This window comes from Engystomops pustulosus, chromosome 7 (assembly GCF_040894005.1).
Source record: "Engystomops pustulosus chromosome 7, aEngPut4.maternal, whole genome shotgun sequence".
NCBI classification, from domain to species: domain Eukaryota; kingdom Metazoa; phylum Chordata; class Amphibia; order Anura; family Leptodactylidae; genus Engystomops; species Engystomops pustulosus.
The window spans coordinates 64,522,765-64,550,673 of record NC_092417.1 but is presented as its reverse complement, the minus strand read 5'-3'; the positions used below and the strand labels follow the sequence as shown (position 1 = coordinate 64,550,673).

Sequence of the window (27,909 nt, the reverse complement as noted above, 5' to 3'; positions counted from 1 at the left end):
GTTACTAGCGCTAGAACATGGCAAAATGAAGATTTTTTTTTTTGTACAAGAGGTTTTAATTTTTGTAAATATATAAAAACATTATAAAACCTATATAAATTTGGTATCCCAGTGATCGCACCAACCCAAAGAATAAAGTAGATATGTCATTTGTGGCGTAGAATGAAAGCCTTAAAATCCAAGCCCACAAGAAAATACATTCATATTTTCACCGAATTTCACTGCATTTGGAATTTTTTTCCCACTCCCCAGGACACGGCATGGAATATATAATACCTGCACTGTGAAGTGCAATTTGTGACACAGAAAGCTCTTACAAAGCTCTTTACAATTTAAAAAATAAAAAAGTTATGGATTTTTGAAGGGGGGAGTGAAAAATAAAAATGCAAAAAGTGCCTGGGTGTTAAGGGGTTAATTAAAATATATTGGCAATGTATTTTCAACTACTTTACTGAAGGGCATGAATGACAAGTGAAAATCTTGCTAGATCCTTGTGTATTACAAGCTTCTAGTCTGGGAATTAAAATATAAATACAATTATTATGATGCTGTCTCCACCTAATGCCTTATAAATGATAGAAGATCTCATAGGGACACAACCATCAACCTGACTAAACATCAGAGGCAGCAAAGCTTTATAAAAAGACAAGGCTGTAGAAATAAAGAGAAAAACATAAATGAAAAGATGGGTAAATTGAGGGTAAATTGAGAAATTTTTAGGATTTGTACTATCATCTCCATCATGGTGTATTCTTCATAGCATCAACTATGTAGAATTCATAGTAATAATAAGAAAAGTACCTGATGATAAAGACATTTTACTGAGTTGGTTCATATGTACATACATACTGTAGATACCATTATAAATACAGGCAGTCTCAAGGATACATACAAGAAAGGTTCTTTCGGTTTGTACTTAAGTTGAATTTGTATGTTAGCCTTGAACTGTATATTTTATAATTGTTGCTCTAGACAACATTTTATTTTGTCCAAGTGACAATTGGATTTTCAAAATTTTTTGCTGTGATGGGAACAAGGATTATCAATAAAACTTAATTACAGACACCTCACAGCTGATCATTGCAGCCTGGGACTATAGTAACATCCAGAGAGCTTCACCAGAGGTCACAGTGGGCAGAGGGGTCTGTCTGTAACTAGCTTTCTTCTGTAAGTCACGTGTCCTTAAGTAGGGGACTATCTGTATTATAATGTTGCTTCTTATGTGCAAAGATATAACTACTATAGTATTGCCCCATATATAAGGATATAACTCTGCCTCCTTAATGTATAACACAGCAAATACTTGTCTTTAATGTAAATAATCTAGCCTCTATAATACTTCTCCATATACAAGAATATAACTTCTATAATACTACCCCTTCCTGCGAAAGAACACAACCACTTTAATGCTGCCTCCAGTGTACAGTGTAACATAATAGGCATCATGAATCACCACTCTTCACCCATTTTTCCATCCATCAACACTTGAATTAAAATGATCAAACCGTCATATAGGTCCTAAATTGATATAAATTAATATGCCAGCTACTACTGAAAAAAATGAGACATTACATAGTTCCGTACAACAAAGTGTGAAAAAGTCTATGGCCTCAGAATTTGGCACAATGGCAAATATTTTTCATGTACAAAATATTAAAATTTTTAAAAAATCTATTAAAACCTTATAAAACCTACCTTATATACTCGAGTATAAGCCTAGTTTTTCAGCACAAAAAATGTGCTGAAAAAGCCAAACTCGGCTTATACTCGAGTCAAAAAAATAAATATATCTAAACTCAACTTTCCCGTGACCCCTGTATATCTTCTGTGCGATCTGTCCGGCAGCGGCGACAGGCTATATACAGTGGGGCAGGGTCTGGCAGGCTATATACACTGGGGCAGGGTCTGGCAGGCTATATACACTGGGGCAGGGTCTGGCAGGCTATATACACTGGGGCAGGGTCTGGCAGGCTATATACACTGGGGCAGGGTCCGGCAGGCTATATACTGGGGGGCTGCTGGCTATATACTGGGGAGGCTGTGACCAATGCATTTCCCACCCTCGGCTTATACTCAAGTCAATAGGTTTTCCCAGTATTTTGTGGTAAAATTAGGGGCCTCGGCTTACACTCGGGTCGGCTTATACTCGAGTATATACGGTATATAAATTTGGTATCCCTGTGATCTTAACGACCCAAAGAATAAAGAGAAAGTGTTATTTAGAGTGCAGAAAAAAAGCCGTAAAAAGAGATCCCACAAGAAAATGCCACAAATGTGTTTTTTTTTGTCAATTTCACTGCACTTGGAATTTTTTTCGAGCTTTCCAGTACATTGCATGGTATAATAAATGGTGCCACTAAAAAGTACAATTTGTCCCACAGATAACAAGCCCTAACACATCTCTGTAAAGGTAAAAATTTGTTGCTTTTGGAATGAGGGAAGTAAAATACAGTAACGCAAAAATGAAAAAGAGTCCTTGACATTGGTGTTAGAAGGATTACAATATGAGCCAGATTGGCTCTACTGCTTGGGGGGCAATCTGTATGCAGAGATGCAGAAACGCTAAAGTCTCATGAGAGAGATGCAGAAGCCCATACAGAGCCAGAATGTCTAGACCTACTCTGTCTAGACAGTCCTGAAATATTTTGAGCCTTCCAACCAATCACAGCCTTGCTTTCTTAATTACATTAATTTTAAACATAACATAAATAGTTAGCACATAACTCCTTAGTGGCAGGCGAAATGTAATACCAATGTAAACATTCCTTTTGGGCAGTAGACTGCAGCAAAAGATCTTGATTGGGTATAAAGTAGATGAGACCCAGGAGGAAATTACAGCTTTAAAGAGGATATAGACTTCAGGTGTTGAATTTAGTAATGACCCGTCTTGCAGGACATTACAACTTTTCTAATTGCACTACATAAATGTTTAATGTTCTCTTGCCAGCTCATTCTCTGGGCAAAGATCTCCATGGCAAGATCCTTGGTAAGGAAGTGAGATGAGCAAGCATACTCGTCAGAGCCTGCTCGAGAACGAGCTTTCACTTAATGATCATTTAAGTGAAGAACACAGTGAACACAGGATCATTTAAGGATCATTAAGGATCATTTAAGTGAAGAACACAGTGAACACAGTGAAGAACATATTGCAGATGTTTCCATGCATCTGCTAACTTATCAGAAGACATGAGTACAGAACGGTGTTCTTCACAATAGTATGTGAAGAACAATATGTGTCAAGAACACATTGCAGATGTTTAACACGGGTCATTCTCCTTTTTGAAGTTCCAAGAATATTCCATTGAATAAAAAAAACGAAACAGGACTGACTTCCTTAGTTCTCAATAAAATGACGCATTTTATTGCTCCCCTTGGTCCCCTTGAAAAATGCTTGAGTCTCCCATTGACTTCAATGGGGTTCATTATTCGAAACAAGCACTCGAGCATCGGAAAAAGTTTGACTCGAGTAACGAGCACTCAAGCATTTTAGTGCTCGCTCATCTCTATTAAGGAACCATATGAATTGAATACAACATTAATTGTACTGCCTCTCCCAATTTTTTCTGAATAAATAAAGTATATTTAATTCCCTAGTGCTTCTGGTTCCCAAAACTATATAACCAGGTGATTCAGTACTAGGTTACTAGCTGTGAATTCATCATAGGAGATTCATGTGGTATAACAATTTTAAGGTAATGTTCATGAACACATGCATTAAATACCATTTTAATGTAATTATTCCTGCTGTCTGCCTCCTGATGTCCTGGAAGATTGAAAAAAAAAAGAATCATACTAATCCCTCTGCTTTTCTAAATTTTAATTTCACTGTAATCGCAATTTCTTTTTCCAGCTTCCCAGCACATTGCTGCAATGATTTCCAGCCTTAGTGGTCACGTCTTCATCTATGGCACATGACTACTGAGATCAGCCACAGGCTTTGGAAAAAAGCACCTCTATGGGGTGAAATGAGACACCTTAAGGTTGATATGAAACACAAAGAGTCATGTTGGCTTGTATATAAACCTTTCACATTAATAACTCAAACTAATAAAGTGATCCAAAAGTGAGGGTGGTTGAAGGGATCTTGATAAACTTCATGAAGTGTATTTAAATGTTTCTGACCATCAAATATCTCTTGCTTAGTACTGCAGCTCATACTGCCCTGATCACTGATGCGGATAGGTGGACATGTGTAATGTTCCAGAGGACATTATGAATACACACCTGGCATTCAATGCTAATGTGATCCAGTGGAACTGATCACTCCATTGAGGTTATACAAGTAATCTCACAATAATGACCTCTATCCAGGCTGCATGGAACAACACTACAAAGTGGTGGAAATTTGTATACATCTGTACTATGCTTTTGTATGTACTGCTATCTAAGCGAAGGGTTGATTTATGCTCTGTTTATTCTAACTTAAAGGAAACCTACCACTGCTCGCATGATAAAATCATGTGAGCAGACCACCTGGTAGGTTATTTAATACTGATGCCGGCACATAGTTTAGTTAGGTACGGCGATCGTTAGTTTAGATAAAAAATTTTTTTACTTACATATGAAAATATCCCTCCGGTGCTACCCCTACGTCATCTTCGGAAGGGAGATGCCTTCCGATCTTTAATTATTCCCGCCTCCTTCATTGTAGCCGTCCTCCTTCGGGTGCCGAGAGCCGTGACGTCACCAAGCTCTCGGCACCTATCGCTGTCCGGCTGTGTGAGAGTTAGTATTTGCGCATGTGCGATAGGTGCCGAGAGCTTGGTGACGTCATGGCTCTCGGCACCCGAAGGAGGACGGCTACAATGAAGGAGGCGTGAATAATTAAAGATCGGAAGGCATCTCCCTTCCGAAGATGACGTAGGGGTAGCACCGGAGGGCTAATGTAAGTAAAACATTATTTTATCTAAACTAACGATCGCCGTGCCTAACTAAGCTATGTGCCAGCATCAGTATTAAATAGCCTACCAGGTGGTCTGCTCGCATGATTTTATCATGCGAGCAGTGGTAGGTTTCCTTTAAGTCAGTTCAACTGAAGTGAGGAAAACTCCCTCCATACAGTGAAGAATACAGACACACAGTGAGGAATACTACCCCCATACAGTGAGGAACACTATCACCATACAGTGAGGAACACTATCCCCATACAGTGAGAAACACTACCCCCATACAGTGAGGAACACTACCCCCTTACAGTGAGGGACACTACCCCCATACAGTGAGGAACACTACCGCCATACAGTGAGGAACACTACTGCCATACAGTGAGGAACACTACCCCCATACAGTGAGGAACACTACTGCCATACAGTGTCAGAGTAGTGCTCTGGGCCTGGGGCTTGCTCAAACAACTAGCGTCAGGACAAAGATCAGAGCAGCACAAAGAAAGAAGCTCCAGTATGCTGCAGGAAGCAGAATGTCAGGCTTAGAGGTTGTGGATCCTCTGAACCACTGCGGACGATGGCACAAGCCACTACCTGGGACCGGAGTCTAAGTGGCACGCGGTTTTCACCAGAGCCCGCCACAAAGCGGGTTGGACTTGCTGCGGCGTGGTACCACCAGGTCGTTCCACAGGCGTGACTTGTCCGCAGTGACAGCCAAGGTCAAGGTACAGAATCGGCAGGCAATCTCGTAGTCGGGGTCAGGCAGGAGGTCAGGACGGGCAGCACAGGTTCGTAGTCAGAGTCGTAGCAACAGGTCAGGACAGGCGGCAAAGGAGCGTAGTCAGAAAAGGAACCGGGGTCACAACAGGAAATCTCAAGAACAGCACAAGGCATCAAATACAGCTTTCTCTAGGGCGCAAGGCACAAAGATCCGGCAAGGGTAACAGGAAGAGGCAGGGTTAAATAGTTTAAGGGGGGAAGACCAGCACCAATTAGTGGCGCGCTGGCCCTTTAAATTTGCAGAACCTGTCGCGCGCGCCCTAGCTGTCGGGGACGCGCACGCACAGCCGAAGGGGACGGAGCAGCCGCGGACGGAGCCGATGCAGGCGGGACAGGAGCCGGGACCTGTGAGTGGCGCTTGCGGCGCGCTGGCAGGGGACCGAAGGCACGGGTGAGCCCGCGACCCGCGACGGGGATTGCGGGACCACCCGTGACACAGAAGAGGAGTCAGGAGAGGTGAGTATTTTTTTTCTCTAAATGCTGACCTGGGGTCTCCAGTGTTATACTACTCTGGAGGTCTCCAGAATTATACATGTCTGCTCCGAGATCTACAGTTTTACATGTCTGGGGTTCTCTGTTACATACCTCCTCTGGTGTCTCTGGTATTATAGTCTTCTCTGGGGACTCTGCTAGTATACTCTACTGTGTCTGGTATTTTTATTATCTGCTCTAGGGTCTTATTGTTATTCAGTCAGTATTATTATACTGTATGCTCTTTGGGTTCTTTAGTATTATATATCTGTTCAGGGGTCTCCATTATTATCTGCTTCGGGTGATCACCTCTTTTACAGTCAGGTTTGTATTTATTGTCTGCTTTGTGTTTATTACTATTATTATTATTATATTTTGCTTAGTTTTGGGTCTGTTTTAGTTATTCTAAATATGCAAGTTTTGGTTGCTGGGGTGTCATTTATTGCTATACTGTGGTATTTATCATTTTTGGGGAGGCATTTGTGCTGTACTGTGTTTGTTGGTGCTGGTTACTAGTGTGACCCCTTGAAGTTGATCGGTAAGACAATATGGCCCTGGGGCTGATATACAAGAACATAACTACTATAACACTTCCCCTATGTACAAGAATATCACCACTATAATACTGATCCTATGTACAAGTATATACCTACTATAATAATGCTCCTGTGTACAAGAATATAACTATTATAATTTTGCCCCTTTTGTAAAAGAATTTAACTACTATAATACTACCCCTATGTACAAGAATATAACTACTATAATACTGCCTCCAATGTACAAGAATATAACTACTATAATACTGCCTCCAATGTACAAGAATATAACTACTATTTTATTGCCCCCATGTACCCATGTACAAGAATATAACTACTATAATACTGCTCCTATGTAAAAGAATATAGCTATAATACTACATTGAATGTACAAGAATACAACTACTATAATACTGCCCCCTATGTACAGGAATATAACTTCTCCTATGTGAATATAACTACAGACAGTCCCCGGGTTACATACAAGATAGGGTCTGTAGGTTTGTTCTTAAGTTGAATTTGTATGTAAGTCAGAACTGTATATTTTATCATTGTAATCCCAGCCAGAACTTTTTTGGTCTCTGCGACAATTGGATTTTAAAAATGTTGGGTTGTCATAAGAACCAGGAATAACAATAAAGCTTCATTACAGACACATTTGATAACTGTTACAGCTGATCATTGTAGCCTAGGACTAACGTACAATAAATTACCAATATCCAAAAGGTCCGTTTGTAACTAGGGGTTGTATGTAAGTCGAGTGTTCTTAAGTAGGGGACCGCCTGTACTATAATACTGCCCCCTATGTACAAGAATATAACTACTATAATACTGCTCCTATGTACAGGAATATAACTACTATAATACTGCTCCTGTGTACAAGAATACAGCTACTATAATACCGCCCCTGTCAGGTTCGCTGCGGAGAATGCTGGGACTTATGGTTCTTCTGGTGGTGCTAGCAGCGTTCTCCGACCTCCGGTGCGTATCCGCTCAATCTCCACCTCTCATCCGCTACCGGGCTGCGGCTGCTAAGATCTCGCGCTGCCTAGGAGTTGTGTTATGAACTGCTGGAACTTGTGGTACCTCTGCATGGTGTCTGCTATTGTGCTTTGTTATTTCCCAGAAGCTGTCCAGCTCCTATCAGGTTCTGGAGGTGGGGTTCAGGCTGCATAAATTGCAGCCTCACTAGTCTCCTGTGCCAGTGTTTGAAATCCCTTTCTTCACTCGCTCTCTGCATTAGGTCTGACCTGCTCTGTGTCTGAATTGTTGTGACCTCGGCTAGTTTTTGACATTGACTCTTTGTTTACTGATTTTGCTCTTGACGTACCCTCTCGTTGTGACTCCGGCTAGTTTACCACTCTTTTGTGTTTTATGTTAGTCAGTCTGTTTGTGTTTTCCTTTCCCACACCTATCCAGTGTATTTCGAGTCTTCAAGTAGTCGCTCCACAGTTTAACATGGGGGATCTTTAGGAAGGGACAGAGGTTGGGGCAAGCTTAGGGCACACTATCCCCTGTGTTACCCAACCCTAACAACCTCTGTACAAGCATAGAACTACTATAATACTGCCTCCTATGTACAAGAATATAACTACTATAATACTGCTCCTTATGTACAAGAATATAACTACTATAATACTGCCCCCTATGTACTAGAATATAACTACTATAATACTGCCTCCAATGTACAAGAATATCACTACTATAATACTGCCCCCTATGTACAAGAATATAACTACTATAATACTGCCCCTATGTACAAGAATATAACTACTATAATACTGCCCCGTGTACAAAAATATGACTACTATAATACTGCCCCTATGTACAAGAAAGTAGCTACTATAATACTGCCCCTATGTACAAGAATATAACTACTATAATACTTTCTCCTATGTATAAGAATATAACTACTATAATACTGCCCCCTATGTACAAGAATATAACTACTATAATACTTTCTCCTATGTATAAGAATATAACTACTATAATACTGCTCCTATTTAGAAGAATTAAAGTAATCTAATACCACAACCTATTTATAAAATTCTTCTTATTGGCTTCTGTGTGCAAGAACAAGGAGCTGATTGATGTCCTTTAGGGTCAAACTCCTCTTTAAAGTGCAGACTAGGATAGAACCAAATAGTAGCACAAAGAAATAGATCGCATAGAGATTGACCTTCATCAAAAAACAATTTTAAAGGGGGAGTGGTAAATGTATGACCTTAATTTTTTTCTTGTTTTGTTTTCTCAATAAAAGTCACCATTTCCATTCCATCCTCCACTTATTCAAACAAAAACTTTGGGGGATATTTATCATACGCTGGCGCTCGTGCGCCAGGGTATGATTACCCCACCGCTGCAAATTCGCAACCCGATACATCAAGAGGCGTCTGCCTCTTGATGTATCGAGCTGCCAGCAGCGCAGCGTTTATCCTATGCCAGGCAGGGCGTGGCGTAGAAAAGAACGCAGCCGGCGACTTTTCACGTATGAAAAGTCGCCGGCAGCAGCGAGTGTGCAGGCGCGGGGACAGTAACGCCTCGTGCCGCCCCACTCCCGTCCGGCCACGCCCCCCGCTCGGCCGGCCGCGCCCCCCCCCTTCACGCCCCTTCACGCCCCACTGGCGTGAAGGTGGCGGATTGGGGAAAATAATCGCAAAAGCTAGCAATAAGCTAGCATTTGCGATTATTTCAGGGCCTCTGCGCCACTGGCGGTGCGCAGAGGTCCTGATAAATATGCCCCTTTGATTTCTAAAAACTTCTAAAAAGTTTGGAAATTTCAGTAATACGGATACATTCCCATCCCCCTCCTCTCTTCCTTTCTGCATCTTCCCTTCTGTGTACCTGCTCCTTAAAACACTATAGTATTTAGTTCAATGTTAAAATAATTAAAAGCTTATGACGCATGTATAATAGTTGTACTAAATAATAAACATCATCTTCTTACAATACAATGCTGCAAAAACATTTGAATTATTATTTTAATTAAGACGCCCGGCTGCAACATCTTTGTACATTAGCACTTTAATGCTTATAGGTTACGCCATTAAAATTAAATATGGCTTCATACCTCGCCAGTAAATTATTTAGCGTTGCTTGTTGTTGCTGGTTTAATTTTCATGCTTATGAGGTTCTGGGGATATTAATGAGATGGTCCTGTTATTCCGTTCTGTGGATATTAACAAAGCCTGTCAGTCAGTGTTATTATTTGTATGGAATGGAGGTGGAGATCACTCTTCAGAAAAACACTTGAGTTGGAGTGCTATTCTAGTTTTAAGGAAATTACAACAAACTTGCAGGAAAAACTTCAATCCACATAGCTAGGCAGTCAAATAGATAGATAGAAATAAAACAGATAGATGCAGGTATAGCTAAAGACATGAAAGAAGCATCACTTAGCTCTATCAGTTCTTCGATGCAATGTTGAAAAATGTGCACCAAACTACGGCAGCTTAGATATAGTGGCTCAACTCTATTTATGGTTAGTACTACTATAATAATCTTTAGATATCCATTCTACCTATTGAAATATCAATATGGTATAGTTACACTTGTGATACATAATGAGAATGGAGTGACATGTCCAGTATATAGTAGCTCATCTGTAACTTTAAATATCAAAAAGTTAAAGCTTTTCTAAAAGAAGAGCGCGGCATGACTGGATATCAATTTATCATAAATCTCAGTGCAGAGCACAGGGGAAAGGATTTATGATAATTAAACTTACAGACATACAAAGAAATTGAAGTGTTTTGAGAAGGGTTGACTGCAATCAGAAATATAGGGGCACATTTACTTACCTGGTCCTGTCCGGAGTGTCTGACGAGAATGCACTGCGCCGCGACTCAATTACATTGTGCGCCAGATATCCTGCATGTGTCACTTCGCCGCTCAGGTCCGCCGGAGTTCACCATCTCCTTCTCAATGTATGCAAGTGCATGGTTTGTGACACAATTTTCAAGTTAAATCCTGTGCTCTGTCCGAATTATTCCGATCATCCAACGGCCCGCCTCCCAATTTCGGTTGCATGAATGCAGGCGCGGATGCGCCAAAATCGAATCACGTGTGACACAATCCCCTTCCAAATCCCTGTCCCAGTGGCGCAAATCCTGAAGAGGATATGCTGTGAGCACATTCAAAACCTAATTTCCCTACAAATTTAACCAATATTATTACCAATGCTAATTTATTAAAAAGATACTTGTGTCCTGTAAAAAAGCAAAATGAGAAAAAGAAAAATAACTCAAAATGCACTATTCCAAAAGCTGAAGGTTTGTCCTGGTAAAGTTCCAAAACACACCTGACCATGAATCAATCTGTTACAATTCTCTCCACTCACCTTTATGGGTAGTCACATCATAGCCAAACCAGTCATCTCACAAGGTCACCTCTCCATTCACTGCATCTGCAAGGCATGTAGGTAGGTATCACCATTGTCAAGATAAGGTAAGACCCACCTCTATTGGACATTTATGCCAAATCCTATGAATAAACCATTAAGATTCCCAGTTCCTATTTAGTTTACAGCTTCTACATAGCAATACATGTATACAACACAATGCCATATTGTAATTATAACTTGCAATTCACACAATTTACTAGAGGGATGTCTCTACTTTTTGAACTCTGCCACCCATATACGCTGTACACATCATTATTATATGTCTGATACTGCTATTTCTTCAGAACATATTTCTTATCATAGTGATTAATACATTTATAAATCTGAGATCACTTCTTTTTTCAGTAACACAAAGGAGATAGCCAGAATCTTTGCTGGAAATTCTGAATGATAAAAACTCTCTGATCTTTTTCCAGAAGAACAAAAGAAGGTGGTTAAGAACAACACAATATGTACAGAGTAAAATAAATCACATTTCCATATCAAGGGCAACCCGCTGAGACGTTGCAGTGTCCATGCAGTCAATCAGATTGCGGCAGAGAATCCTCCAGGCGCTTTTAGTATATAAAGCAAGTGATTAATTCATATTTATTTTTATCTATGTAGAAATGGCTTATTTTGTCCTGAAAATGCAAAACAAAAATTAATTATACTTTGTAAATGGTTGAAATGCCTAGAGCTTTGTATGTGTAATATTGAGCAAGCAAGACATGCACGCCATGCCGTGATTGAGATTCCGTCGTGGAGATCTTAATCTGACTAAAGAGCCTCTGTGTGTTATACATGCACCTACCTCCATGAGTATTCTGTGTTACATGACAACTATTTATTACCTACATATTCTATATATCATGCAAAAAACTGAATGGATGATACATGGGATTGGTAACTGTTGTATGGAATAGTCAATGAGTAAGTGGATGGATAATTGGATGAATAAATGTAAAGAAAAATAGTCACTTAGAGAGATTGATGGAATGAATATATATATACATAAATAATGGGGAGGGGTAATTAGATACAGGATAGACAGATTAATGAACAAAGAAAAAAGATATGGAAATGGAAGGGTGAAAGGTCAGTCATTGGGTAAATGGAGGAATAGATGAATATATAGTAGATAGATGCAAATGATAAAAAACATGGATGATGTGTGGGTGAAAGTATTGGTATATAACATATAGATGGATGGATAAACATATTAATAGATTATGGGGTAAGCAGATAAGTTTACTGATAATATTTAGATAGCCAGAGAGATAGATAGGCATTAGGTGCAATTTAGATACACAGATAGGTAGATGGAGTTTCCAATATAATCTACTGAACTTCTTTACCACTCTTTTCTGAAAACATTGTGAAGGTGGCCATTTGGATGTTTAACCCCAGAACTCTCCCCATACACCGCAGGTGTTGTCTGTATAACACAGCTGACACACTGCCGCTGTCGGTTCGATTGCAGCACCTAACAGAGATGCTGATAGGCATCGTCATCTTGAATGGCTGATCACAGCCCCCGTGATGTTATCATAGGCCACCGATTGGTTGCTCTGGCAGGCTATTAGAGATCAGCAATACAGTAGTATTGCAGCATATAGTATGCCAAATATCCAAATCCCCACTTTTTCACCATTTTTCCATCTGTATATATATATATATATATATATATATATATATATATATATATATGAATAAAAAATATCAAACAGTCATATAGGTCCCAAATTGATATAATTTAAAATTTCAGTGTATCCATGTATCCATTCAATGACACCTTACAAAGGTCCGTACACCAAAATCTTTATATTTTTAAATCTACTAAAACCTATATAAATTTGGTATCTCTGTGATCATACTTACCGAAAGAATAAAGGAAAAAATTACATTTGGAGCACAGAATATTTGCACAAATATGTGCAAATTTCTACAGAATACAGTTGTATATAATATAGGAAATATAAAAATCAGAAAACCAAGGTGGTTTAGTTCAATAATTATATAAAATTATTGTTTCTGCTAGAAGTTGGTTAAAGTGGGATATTGAGGTAACTTGTATATGCACCGTTTCTATCATTGAGACAAGTAGGCATGAATATGATTGGCCGATCATTAGGTATCTGCATGTATAAAATACAGGCTGAGTTTATATTGGATGGAAGAATTAGTGTTAAGTAGTAGATATATATTATTCCATGGGTAGATTTGTACTATAACTAAGGATGAGCAAACCCATTAAATTTGTCCGGACCACAATTTAAAAGTCCTGTTTTAGGACATTTCCACTTGAAAAAGTTCACTCTGTTTGCAATGACTCTAGAAAATATATGCGTTTCCTTTTAGAATTGATTACAAAAAAATATATATATACACTCACCGGCCACTTTATTAGGTACACCATGCTAGTAACGGGTTGGACCCCTTTTGCCTTCAGAACTGCCTCAATTCTTTGTGGCATAGATTCAACAAGGTGCTGGAAGCATTCCTCAGAGATTTTGGTCCATATTGACATGATGGCATCACACAGTTGCCGCAGATTTGTCGGCTGCACATCCATGATGCGAATCTCCCGTTCCACCACATCCCAAAGATGCTCTATTGGATTGAGATCTGGTGACTGTGGAGGCCATTTGAGTACAGTGAACTCATTGTCATGTTCGAGAAACAAGTCTGAGCTGATTCCAGCTTTATGACATGGCGCATTATCCTGCTGAAAGTAGCCATTAGATGTTGGGTACATTGTGGTCATAAAGGGATGGACATGGTCAGCAACAATACTCAGGTAGGTTGGCGTTGCAACGATGCTCAATTGGTACCAAGGGGCCCAAAGAGTGCCAAGAAAATATTCCCCACACCATGACACCACCACCACCAGCCTGAACCGTTGATACAAGGCAGGATGGATCCATGCTTTCATGTTGTTGACGCCAAATTCTGACCCTACCATCCTAATGTCGTAGCAGAAATCGAGACTCATCAGACCAGGCAACGCTTTTCCAATCTTCTACTGTCCAATTTCGATGAGCTTGTGCAAATTGTAGCCTCAGTTTCCTGTTCTTAGCTGAAAGGAGTGGCAGCCGGTGTGGTCTTCTGCTGCTGTAGCCCATCTGCCTCAAAGTTCGACGTACTGTGCATTCAGAGATGCTCTTCTGCCTACCTTGGTTGTAATGGGTGGCGATTTGAGTCACTGTTGCCTTTCTATCAGCTCGAACCGGTCTGCCCATTCTCCTCTGACCTCTGGCATCAACAAGGCATTTCCGCCCACAGAACTGCCGCTCACTGGATGTTTTTTCTTTTTCGGACCATTCTCTGTAAACCGTAGAGATGGTTGTGCATGAAAATCCCAGTATATCAGCAGTTTCTGAAATACTCAGACCAGCCCTTCTGGCACCAACAACCATGCCACGTTCAAAGGCACTCAAATCACCTTTCTTCCCCATACTGATGCTCGGTTTGAACTACAGGAGATTGTCTTGACCATGTCTACATGCCTAAATGCACTGAGTTGCCGCCATGTGATTGGATGATTAGAAATTAAGTGTTATTGAGCAGTTGGACAGGTGTACCTAATAAAGTGGCCGGTGAGTGTATATATTTTTCTGATTTATTGGGAAGCACTTGTAAATTCTTATTTATTGTTTAAATTACAGTAGATGAACACTAATATATATTTCTTTTTATATAGCTATATGCCGTGCCTCCACTGTCCCTTAAAACACCATTGCAAAACATCATGTGACTAACCCATAGATGGAAAATGAATGGGTGTCTTTGTTCTAAGATAGCGATTGGATGGAGAAGAACAGGCAGGCAATTCAAACTTATAGTCACATAGGGAGTATGAATATGGGATTATACCAGTGACTAGGCTTTTTCTTAGTTTATTAAGAGGGATCTTTAAAAAAAAAAAAAAAAAAGTCAGTATAAGTGCAGTGAAAATAGTAGAATAATATAGAGTTCTTTAGTAAAAATATGTTCAGTGGATTTACTTGAAGAGAACCAAATGAATTTAATGCTAAAAAACTTTGAGAGAGAACACAAGGCATCATGGGATCTATGGGCAAGCTAACTGGCCTCAGCTTGAGGGCATAGACAGACAGACATTAATCTACGCCCCTTTCACCACTAGTGAGAATGATTTTTGTCAAACAGTTTCAGAACAGAAAATGCCAAAACTATGGGAAAGAAAAGGGTGAGCAGCACAAAGTAGGCATTGTTCTGTTTGTTTTTAAAGGGTGAATCACATTTAATAATTTGGTAAAATCATTATAACTTTACAGTTACGCTTTAAAGATGGAAGTCTCCAAATATTTTCACCCAAAATCTCAAGTTCTCTTAATTAAATTATTTTGATATTGATTCCAAACCTATCTTTATGATTATGTTCTACAACATTGCCTCAACTGATATATATGGAGAAATATTTGCTTTGGGCCTATAGTGACAATCTAAAACTAGTAACAAAGAAGGCTTTTTTCGTTATTACTCCGGTAATGAATCATCAGAATATTTTCTCACATTCTCTAGAAAATCGTAGAAGCGTTGTTTGTCAGTGATACAATTGTGGAATAATGGCTACTTTCTCTCCTTTATTTTACCCAAATTGGTTTACAGGAGGGAATGCAATTTCTTCCTCTCATTTTTTATAGCTTACGCATTCCCCTAGAAGAATTTATCCATCCTTACTTCTCAGCTATTTTCCACGAACACAAAGATAATTGAAAATCACAACCCACCTAATCTTGTTATAAACTTCTGTTTCTGTCGGTTTGGTGTTAATTAGTGCATAACAATAAACAGATCAATGTCCTCCTTTTTTTAAGACTTGTCTTGTGTTTAATAGCAGCAATAACATGGGCAATAACTTTGACAGCCAATTACCACATTATAATTACAATACACCATGCTTGCCGTAGACCTTGCCCAATAAACATTATTGTATCTCATTTCATGTGTAACGTGCGTTGGCCAGAGACACAATGGAGTCTTGACATCTCAAGTCTAAGTTTTTAAGAGTCAAGTATTGTATGCTATTGAAGAAAGAAGCTAGAAGATGCCATAAATTAAAAAATCTGTAATCATGTGAGTGTATCCAAGCCTTCTACGAGACTCTTCAAGATGAATTTACTCATGACCCAGTGGTTATGTGGATGTTGTAGAAGGGAATTATTGTGGTAAATCTCCCCCTTGGAGGGGCTTCTGTGTATTTTCCTATGTAGTTATATTGGAGAAAATGGTGTTGTGGCACTTTTAGCCTGATATATAGCAATCCTACTGCATTTTTGATCAAACTTGGAAAATGTCTGTGTGTTTAAAAAACAAATTCCTATAATGGCCAAACTCAGGGCTCTTACATAATAAATCATTACTCACATACCCTCTATACCTGTTGGTCCATTCAAGTTGACAGCTTTGTCCCCAATGAAGTTTACTTCTTGGTTGGAGATGCCAACCGTGGCAATCACAGGCGACCACTCAGTATGAGTTAGGTTTATGTAAGCATTTCCAGACCAGAACAGTGGGGCATGGTGGAGGGGTGAGGCTGGTAAGAAACATTTTGTAATGTTAGGTACCTATGTTAAGTATCTTTACATGAATATTTTATTCACTTGTAAAATACCTTCCAAGTGAGATGCATGTCACCAAAGAGCCTATGATCCAATGCACTGTGAGCCCCATGTTTCCCATACCCTTGTTTTTTGTAACTTCATTTAATATGAAACATTTTATTTTATTTTTGGGTCTTAAAGTTGGAACCTGCTGGACCACCAATAGCCAAAGATGGCCACCACATGTCAAAAGATAAATTGGCATCTTTGAGACACTATCAGTCATTATCCTTGTCCTGTTTCTAAATTCTCTGACCATGGTAAAATGATTTGTTAACAATCCCATGCCCTGGCATCCAGCAACTGTGACTTGTCAGTTTCTACCTACAGAGAAGCAACAGGCAAAGCAGGTTCCAAGAAGACAATGTCTGTCTTCCCTGTATATGCTATGTGTGTATCTAATGCCAACATCCAGTCACATGTACTGATATACAGATATTATCTGATTAATTAAGAATTTTTCCCGATGAAGAACAATAGGCTATTGCTTGAATCCAATAACCATGACCCTTGTTACTAAATATCATACCAGAAAAATCCCTCTTCTGTGGAAAACAATTCATTTAAAGGACATCTACCACCATGATGAAGACTTGTAAACCAAGCACACAGACATGCTCGTGTGGATCTGCTCTTATTTTAGCTTATGCCCTGGTTTCTTACAAAAAAAGACTGTTAAACTTATGCAAATGAGCCTGAGGAGCTCCAGGCTCAATTAACACCTATGGAGCCCAGAGCCCCTCAGGCTCATTTGCATAATTTTAAATGTCCTTTAAAAAAACAGGGCACAAGAAGTTTAAAGAAGAGCAAAAAGTAAATGAAATTGAACTAAACAAAAAGAACATTAACTTGTCTTGCCTCTTCATTGTGCACTTATGTCTTAGGATGACCTAAGTGGAGCTATCAAGTATTCCTAAAATGCATGGCCTTTGCCACTTCTTCCCGCTCCTTTTATATAACTCCTGTGATATATCGATTTCATGTAATTGCCTTCTCGGTGGCACTTTGAAAATAAGCAACTGGAAAAATCAGCAAAGCAGAGCATTTTGGTACAGTGTCCCGAGAGACAACTGGCTGCAGAAGCAGGACATGTAACAAATCATCTGCTCAATCAAGTGGAATTTCATTAACTCAGGTGTGGAGTCACTGTTCTACAATGCTACGTTGCCGAGGTTATCCCTGAAATTGCTGCACTACTCTGTGCTGCTGTGGAAACTTCCTCATTTTGAATAGTGTTCCCTTTGATATCTTCCATATTCCTACAACATATGCAGAGGGTCAGACTCCCTGGCAATAACAAAAGACAGCAATCTGACCTTTCTTTTTCCTAAACATAACCTTGATGATTTTTAAACTCTTTTCTATTCATTCCTGCGTCTGCAGCTTTATCTTTGAAAATATTCTTTTTGCCTTGTTCAAAGAGAAAATCCCTGTTGCTTTTTTTGGTGCTGACCTCAGGGGAATCTTTGGTGGATCACATGAATGAATCCTGACTGCTGAAGACATATTATATACATAGTAGATTGACCCTGAGAGCTGCACAATCACAGAATGCCAATTAGCCCGTAAAGCACAGGTTGACACAACCAGCTGTGATTAAGATGTGCCGCCAAAGATGTTAAAGGGGCTTCAGGTGATGCTTCTAGCTATAACTTAGCTCATTTACCACACTTAAAGGGCGTCTACCACCAGGATGAAGGACTGTATGCAAATGAGCATAGGTGTTAATGGTTTCTGGAGCCCCTCAGGCTCATTTGCATACCGTGCTTCATACTGGTGGTAGATGTGCTTAAAAAAAGTATTATTACAAAGGTTGGATTGGTCCAAAGAGAATCCATAATGTACAATATGCAATATTTTAACCCCTAGGCGCACCAGGACGTTATAGTACGTCCCCGTGGCTACATGTTAAACGCACGGGGACGTGCTATAACGTCCTGCTTCTGGCATCGGCTCACGAACGGAGCCGGCACCAGAAGCAGCGGCTGTCAGCTGTCTATCACAGCTGACAGCCTGCGCTAACACCCGCGATCGGAGCCGACTCCGATCGCGGGTGTTAACCCCTTACACGCCGCGGTCAAGCATGACCGCGGCGTGTAAGGGTGTTTGCGCTGTGGATCGGATCCCCCGTGCCGCTTACCGGGGGATCCGATCCACTTCTGGGCAGCTCCGAGGACTGGCATGTGCCCCGGAGCTGCCCGGTTTCCATGGCAGCCAGACCCCTTCCGGGTCTGACTGTAAAGTGTCTGAGCATGCGCAAGCATGCTCAGACAGTTTACACTGCTCTACAATAAAATAGTATTGTAGAGCAGTGTATTGAACTTGAACCAGTGATCAGAGCATCACTGGTTCAAGTTCAAGTAAGTATAAGTAAAAAAAGTGAAAAACACTAAACACTACACATTATAATAAATAAAAAATAAATACATTAAAATATAAGCCCCTAAAATGTCACTTTCCCATAAAAACACTTAATAAAGTATAAAAACCACAAAAACGCAACCCCCCCCCCGCGCATATTTGGTATTGCCGCGTCCGTAACAATCTGTATAATAAAACAGAATCATTACTGGACCCACACGGTAAACGCCGGAGGAAAAAACCTGCAAAAACGTTCCGAAAAAAGATCATTTTTAATTAATACCCTATAAAAAAATGCTCTAAAAAGTGATTTAAAAAATTTTATGCACTCTAAAATAAGCCCACTAAAAAGAACAACTCTTCTTGCAAAAAATAGGCCCCTAACCAGATTTGTCAGCCAAAAAATAAAAAAGTTATGCATATGAAAAGATGGTGATGCTAAAATGAACAAGATTTTCTCCAAATTAGTTTTTATTCAGTACAATTGAATAAAATACACAAAACCCCCACATATTTGGTATCCCTGCGTCCGTAACAATCTGCATAATAGAACAGAATTGTTATTAGATCTGCAAAGTGAACCCCGTAAAAAAAACAACCCAAAAAAGCTCCAAAAAAAAGATAATTTTCAATTAATACCCTATAAAAAATGCTATAAAAAGTAATTTAAAAAATGTTATGCACTATAAAATAAGACCACTTAAAAGAACAATCCTTCTAGCAAAAAATAAGCCCTTAACCAGATTTGTGAGGCGAAAAATAAAAAAATTATGCATATGAAAGACGGTGATGCTAAAATTAACAAAATTTTTGCCAAATTACTTTTTATTCAGTAAAAATCGGAAAAAATAAAAAATCTATATAAATGAGGTCTTTTCGTAATCGTGGTGACCCATAGAATAAAAATAATATACTATTTTTATGGTATGGTTAACGGCCAAAAAAAAAACATTCCCAAAAATTGATGATTTTCATTTCCTCCACCAACAAAGAGTTAATAAAATCTCACCAATTAGCTATAGATTCCCCAAGATTACGTACCAGAAAAGTGCATCTCATGTGGCAAAAGAAATAAGCCCCTATAGGTCCTCATTAAAAAAAGAAAAAAATTATAGCCTGTACAATGTGACATAGCAAATCTGATCTGGATGGCGCCTCCTTCCCTTCTATGCCCGGCCGTGCGCCCATACATCAGGATACCACCACATATGGGGTATCCGTGTACTCGGGAGAAATTGGGTATCAAACTTTGTGGAGCCTTTTTTCATTTAATCCATTGTAAATGTTTAATTTTCCACCCAAAATGAGTGTATTGTGAAAAAACATTACAATTTGCAGACTGCACCTCCATTTTGTTTTAACCCCTATAAAACACCTAAAGGGTTAACAAACTTCTTAAAAGTGGTTTTTCATACGTTGAGGGGTGTAGTTTCCACAATGGGGTAATTTATGAGTCTAGCTATTATTTAGGCCTCTCAGTGTCAATTAGAAGTAGAGCAGGTCCATCTAAATACGGGTTTTGGTGATTTTACAAAAAATGTGAAAAATGATACCTAAATTCTGAGCCTCATAACATTCTAGTAAAATATGTGGAATCTTAAAAAACCATGCCAACCTAAAGCAGACATTTGGGAAATGTAAGTTATGAATTAATTTGGGTGCTATGACTATCTGCATCAAAAGTAGAGAATTTAGAACATTGAAAATAAAGAATTTTTCCAAATTTTTGCCAATTTTTGTTTTTTTTCATAACTAAACGCAAAAGATTTCATCCAAATTTTTAAACTAATTTGAAGTACAATGTTTCACGAGAAAACAATCTCAAAATCCCCTGGATATCTCATGGCGTTCCAAAGCTATAACCACTTATAGTGACACAGGCCAGATTTGAAAAATGGGAGCGCGTCCTTAAGGCCAAAAGAGGCTGAGTCCCCTAGGGGTTAACACACAGCAGAGGAACTTCAACAAGGCTTCACCCATGAAGAAGCAATTATCTCATTGGATTCAAAAAATGTGCAAGTGACAAACAGCTTAATGGTTGTAATGTATATATTTACATGTAATGCATATATTTATTTATAGAGCACCATTAATACCAGGGTGCTGTACGATCAGTAAGGGGTCACATACATTACATGAAGACAAGTGCAAATACAAAACTACAGTGATCAGGAGACAAGGGGAAGGAGGAGCCTGCCCTTACCCTGCGATGGAGCTCCAAAGAAGTTTGCAGTGAGAAGCAAGGTAAGTATGTTTTGATTTTTTTAATTACTTGCTCCTGTAGGCATCACAGTGACTTCTGGGGCAATGGGGCAGCATAGTGACTACTGGGGCATGAGGGCGGCACTATGAGTACTTGGGGGCAGAAATTGCTACTGGTGCAGGCTATACATATTATATATCAAAATGACCAAAACAAAACAGGGAATTCATTGACAATGTTCATTTTGAGTGAATTTGAAAATTATATATATATATATATATATATATATATATATATATATATATACAATAAATTTAAAAAAAAAAACAATTTTTCACTTTGAACCCCCAAAAATAGTATACAACACAGTGCCAATATTACTGGTCAATATATCACAGCCTATGGATGAATCTGAAATGGGTGTCCCTCCATCTTTCTGAAATCAGAGCTTTTCTCACCCTACCCCATCCATACAGAATCTGGGGGGAAATCAAGAATCTACTCCTATTTCAGAAATAATACCTTATCTTGCTGTCCTACCTGTCTATTATGTAATTTAGAATACAGGGAGGAAATGGAATACACCGCCCTAGGGGATTCAGCAAAATCATCTAAGGTTTGTCCCACCCAGGTCAACATCTGCAAAGAGTTTGTATGTTCTCTCCGTGTTTGCGTGGGTTTCCTCCGGGTACTCCGGTTTCCTCCCACACTTCAAAACATACTGTTAGGTTGTTTAGATTGTGAGCCCTATGTGGACAGGGAGCAATTTGACATGCTTTGTGCAGCGCTGCGTAATCTGTGTGCGCTATATATATAAAGAATTATTATTATTATTAAGGTTTGACTGTGCTATTTCGTTCATTCCCTAAGTTTGTCAAGTAAGAAATTCTTTACCTGCTCATATGCTAGCAAGTTTACTGAGGTTGGATCATATTTAACTGCCAGTTCTTGGAATGCTAACAGTCTTCGGGTCTCGAGGTGTAAGAGGTCACCAGCTACATTTATCCCTTTGGCCTTCCAGAGTCTAAAAAAGGCATGGTCCCTATCTTCAGGGAATTCCAAATGGTTCCATGGGGGCAGGTGTTTACTTGCTAAAAAACGCAGGCACAGCAGTTTCCCGCAGGCCTTCCACATGGCTAGGGTATCAGTCACGAGTAGACTTCCCCTGAGCAGTTTAGGTCATACCAGTCCCCTCTCAAGTTCTGTATGAGAAGATAAGGATTTCTCCCCAATCCAGTCCAGAACATGCAGAAGAAGGCAAGCCATGTTAGCCAGGCACATCTCGGCACTTCTCGCGCATGCGCATTATATACTACACTCGTACAGCCGTCTGAGTGTAGTACATAATGCACATGCGAAAGAAGTGCGAGAGGTAACATCTGAGGTTCATATGAATGTCATCTAATGCAGATTTTTTGATAAAAGCAAAGATTTTTGTGCCTTACCACAATATGTTCCAGGATCAGCAGCACACCACCTGTAAGTAAACCTCATATACCGGTGGCAGATTATACCACCGGAGGATAAGCCAAGGTCACTAATTTTACCACAAAAAACTGGGAAAACCTATTGACTTGAGAATAAGCCGAGCATGGGAAATGCATTGGTCACAGCCTCCCAAGTATATAGCCTGCCAGCCCCTGCCCTCCAGTACACAGCCTTCCAGCCCATATCTTGCAGTATATAACACTCCCCTTCCCCAGTTTATAGCCAGTCCCCTGCCCCAGTATATAGTCAGAAGCTAAATTATATATAATTTTGCAGTAGCGTCTTTTAACCTAGCCTGTAACAATAAAGCAATGCTCCATTCAAAGGTAATTCAGTAAATGGTTAATCTTGTATATAATTTTGCTGTAGCCTCTTTTAACCTAGCCTGTAACATTAAAGGAATGCTCCAGTCAAAGGTAATTCAGTGAATGGTTCATGTTGTACTCATGTTGTATTCCTAGAACCTTGCTAGAACCTGGAGTCATGCTGCTCCCTTCAGGTCCTGCACAAAGTACTATTCAATGAAACAATACTGCCAGCTGAGGCAGTAGACCATGATCTGGAGGCAGTAGAAATGGATATTCATCACATCTGGTTGGGATGACAAGAACATTGTAACTTTTCTTAAATTGTGCATTGTATATCTTTTATTGTATATGAATAGAGATGAGCGAACACTAAAATGCTCGGGTGCTCGTTATTCGAGACGAACTTTTCCCGATGCTCGAGTGCTCGTCTTCGAATAACGAACCCCATTGAAGTCAATGGGAGACTCGAGCATTTTTCAAGGGGACCAAGGCTCTGCACAGGGAAGCTTGGCCAAACACCTGGGAACCTCAGAAAAGGATGGAAACACCACGGAAATGGACAGGAAACAGCAGGGGCAGCATGCATGGATGCCTCTGAGGCTGCTTAATCGCACCATTATGCCAAAATTATGGGCAACAGCATGGCCATGACAGAGTGACAGAATGAAGCTAGATAGCATCTAAAACATCCAATAATTGACCCTGACACTATAGGGGACGGCATGCAGAGGCAGCGGCAGCAGGCTAGAGAGTGGCATGGCGACATACCCTAATTGGACTCAGGCTTCAAACCAATGGGTGGCAGAGAGGAACCAAAGGAGGTGAGCAAGAAGCGCTCAAATAATATCGGTACATGATAAAAGTTTGCCAGTATATTTTGTGGATTACACAGCAGGGTGGCGACAAAGTTAACATGGAAGCCATGAAAACAACCCAAAATTCTGCCTGACACAGCTCGTTTGATAAGGGGACCATGTATGGAGGCAGTGAACTAGTAGTAGATTAAAGGTGCTGCAGTTAAAACTATGTTAGTTGGATCTTGGCATGGAGCTGGCGCTCCGCTGCCAGGCGAGCTTTCGCCAATCCAAGCCCCTGTCTATAGGCTACTCCCCAAACAGCACTTCTAAGAACCTTTTGTATAAGATCAAGTGTAGTAGCGTTCTTATAAGTTTAGGATATGCCGGGTGAGGGGAATGTAAACAGCTGCGCAAGAAGCGCTGAAATAATATCCGTAAATGGTAAAAGTTTGCCAGTATATTTTGTGGATAACACAGCAGGGTGGCGACAAAGTTAACAACTTTGATGTGGAATCCATGAAAACAACCCAAATTTCTGCCTGACACACCTCGTTTGATAAAGGGACGATGTATGGAGGCAGCTATATGGACGACTTTTGGAGGTAGCAATGGAGACAACGTGTGGAGGCTGCTATGGAGACAATTTAATTTGGATAGTGCCTGTATGTGGCAGTCCCAAACATTTTTCAAACCAGAGGAGCAGGTAGGTGGCCCTCCAGTAAAATGGAATAGATTGAGTGCCTGTATGTGGCAGTCCCAAAAATTGTTCAAACCAGAGGAGCAGGTAGGTGGCCCTCCAGTAAAATGGAATAGATTGAGTGCCTGTATGTGGCAGTCCCAAAAATGTTTCAAACCAGAGGAGCAGGTAGGTGGCCCTGCAGTAAAATGGAATAGATTGAGTGCCTGTATGTGGCAGTCCCAAACATTTTTCAAACCAGAGGAGCAGGTAGGTGGCCCTCCAGTAAAATGGAATAGATTGAGTGCCTGTATGTGGCAGTCCCAAAAATGTTTCAAACCAGAGGAGCAGGTAGGTGGCCCTGCAGTAAAATGGAATAGATTGAGTGCCTGTATGTGGCAGTCCCAAACATTTTTCAAACCAGAGGAGCAGGTAGGTGGCCCTCCAGTAAAATGGAATAGATTGAGTGCCTGTATGTGGCAGTCCCAAAAATTGTTCAAACCAGAGGAGCAGGTAGGTGGCCCTGCAGTAAAATGGAATAGATTGAGTGCCTGTATGTGGCAGTCCCAAAAATTGTTCAAACCAGAGGAGCAGGTAGGTGGCCCTCCAGTAAAATGGAATAGATTGAGTGCCTGTATGTGGCAGTCCCAAAAATGTTTCAAACCAGAGGAGCAGGTAGGTGCCCCTCCAGTAAAATGGAATAGATTGAGTGCCTGTATGTGGCAGTCCCAAACATTTTTCAAACCAGAGGAGCAGGTAGGTGGCCCTCCAGTAAAATGGAATAGATTGAGTGCCTGTATGTGGCAGTCCCAAAAATTGTTCAAACCAGAGGAGCAGGTAGGTGGCCCTGCAGTAAAATGGAATAGATTGAGTGCCTGTATGTGGCAGTCCCAAACATTTTTCAAACCAGAGGAGCAGGTAGGTGGCCCTCCAGTAAAATGGAATAGATTGAGTGCCTGTATGTGGCAGTCCCAAAAATTGTTCAAACCAGAGGAGCAGGTAGGTGGCCCTGCAGTAAAATGGAATAGATTGAGTGCCTGTATGTGGCAGTCCCAAACATTTTTCAAACCAGAGGAGCAGGTAGGTGGCCCTCCAGTAAAATGGAATAGATTGAGTGCCTGTATGTGGCAGTCCCACAAATTGTTCAAACCAGAGGAGCAGGTAGGTGGCCCTCCAGTAAAATGGAATAGATTGAGTGCCTGTATGTGGCAGTCCCAAAAATGTTTCAAACCAGAGGAGCAGGTAGGTGGCCCTCCAGTAAAATGGAATAGATTGAGTGCCTGTATGTGGCAGTCCCAAACATTTTTCAAACCAGAGGAGCAGGTAGGTGGCCCTCCAGTAAAATGGAATAGATCGAGTGCCTGTATGTGGCAGTCCCAAAAATTGTTCAAACCAGAGGAGCAGGTAGGTGGCCCTGCAGTAAAATGGAATAGATTGAGTGCCTGTATGTGGCAGTCCCACAAATTGTTCAAACCAGAGGAGCAGGTAGGTGGCCCTCCAGTAAAATGGAATAGATTGAGTGCCTGTATGTGGCAGTCCCAAAAATTTTTTAAAACAGAGGACCGGGTAGGTGGCCCTCCAGAAAAATGGAATAGATTGAGTGCCTGTATGTGGCACTCACAAAAATTGTTTCAAACAGAGGACCGGGTAGGTGGCCCTCCAGAAAAATTAAATGCATGAAGTACTATAGCAAGAGCCAGTGGGCCCTGTCAAAAAATAGCCATTTTCCTCTGCTTTACTGTACAAAGAGGAGGAGAAGGAGGAAAATGAGGAGGAGGAGGAGGAGTGGATCAATTATTCAGGTTGAGCTTCCTTCACCTGGTGGAGATTGGAAATTCTGAGAAATCCAGCCTTTATTCATTTTAATAAGCGTCAGCCTGTCAGCGCTGTCAGTCGACAGGCGTGTACGCTTATCGGTGATGATGCCACCAGCTGCACTGAAAACCCGCTCGGACAAGACGCTAGCGGCAGGGCAGGCAAGAACCTCCAAGGCGTACAGCGCCAGTTCGTGCCACATGTCCAGCTTTGAAACCCAGTAGTTGTAGGGAGCTGTGTGATCATTTAGGACGATGGTATGGTCAGCTACGTACTCCCTCACCATCTTTCTGTAAAGATCAGCCCTACTCTGCCGAGACTGCGGACAGGTGACAGTGTCTTGCTGGGGTGACATAAAGCTGGCAAAAGCCTTGTAAAGCGTACCCTTGCCAGTGCTGGACAAGCTGCCTGCTCGCCTACTCTCCCTCGCTACTTGTCCCGCAGAACTACGCACTCTGCCGCTAGCGCTGTCAGAAGGGAAATACTGTTTCAGCTTGTGCACCAGGGCCTGCTGGTATTCATGCATTCTCACACTCCTTTCCTCTGCAGGGATGAGAGTGGGAAGATTTTGCTTGTACCGTGGGTCCAGGAGAGTGAACACCCAGTAATCGGTGCTGGAATAAATTCTTTGAACGCGAGGGTCACGGGATAGGCAGCCTAGCATGAAATCTGCCATATGCGCCAGAGTACCAACGCGTAAGAATTCACTCCCCTCACTGGCCTGACTGTCCATTTCCTCCTCCTCCAACTCCTCCAACTCCTCTTCTTCTGCCCATACACGCTGAACAGTAAAGGTCTGAGCAATGCTCCCCTCTTGTGTCTCGCCAACATTCTCCTCCTCTTCCTCCTCATCCTCCTCCACCTCCACCTCCTCCGATATGCGCTGAGAAACAGACCTGAGGGTGCTTTGGCTATCAACAAGGGAATATTCTTCCCCTGTCTCTTGTGACGAGCGCAAAGCTTCCGACTTCATGCTGACCAGAGAGTTTTTCAACAGGCCAAGCAGCGGGATGGTGAGGCTGATGATGGCGGCATCGCCACTGACCATCTGTGTTGACTCCTCAAAGTTACTCAGCACCTGACAGATATCAGACATCCACGTCCACTCCTCATTGTAGACTTGAGGAAGCTGACTGACCTGACTACCAGTTCTGGTGGAAGTTGACATCTGGCAGTCTACAATCGCTCTGCGCTGCTGGTAAACTCTGGATAACATGGTCAGTGTTGAATTCCACCTCGTGGGCACGTCGCACAACAGTCGGTGAGCGGGCAGTTGGAGGCGGCGCTGCGCTGCCCTGAGAGTGGCAGCATCTGGGCTGGACTTCCTGAAATGCGCACAGATGCGGCGCACCTTCGTGAGCAAATCAGACAGATTGGGGTATGTCTTGAGGAAACGCTGAACTATCAGATTTAACACATGGGCCAGGCATGGCACATGTGTCAGTCTGCCGAGTTGCAGAGCCGCCACCAGGTTACGGCCGTTGTCACACACAACCATTCCCGGCTTGAGGTTCAGCGGTGCCAGCCACAGATCAGTCTGCGCCGTGATGCCCTGTAATAGCTCTTGGGCGGTGTGCCTTTTG

The 27,909-nt window shown here is 41.0% G+C and overlaps 1 long non-coding RNA gene across 1 annotated transcript in view; it reads right to left on the bottom strand.

Annotated features, from left to right (window-relative positions):
* Positions 1–11,009: 11,009 nt before the first annotated feature.
* Positions 11,010–27,909, bottom strand: part of LOC140068799 (uncharacterized) — an 81,872-nt gene continuing 64,972 nt past the window's right edge. Inside the window, exon 3 of the long non-coding RNA XR_011848566.1 lies at positions 11,010–11,075. This is a non-coding gene — a long non-coding RNA (uncharacterized lncRNA). The remainder of the gene's footprint in view (positions 11,076–27,909) is intronic.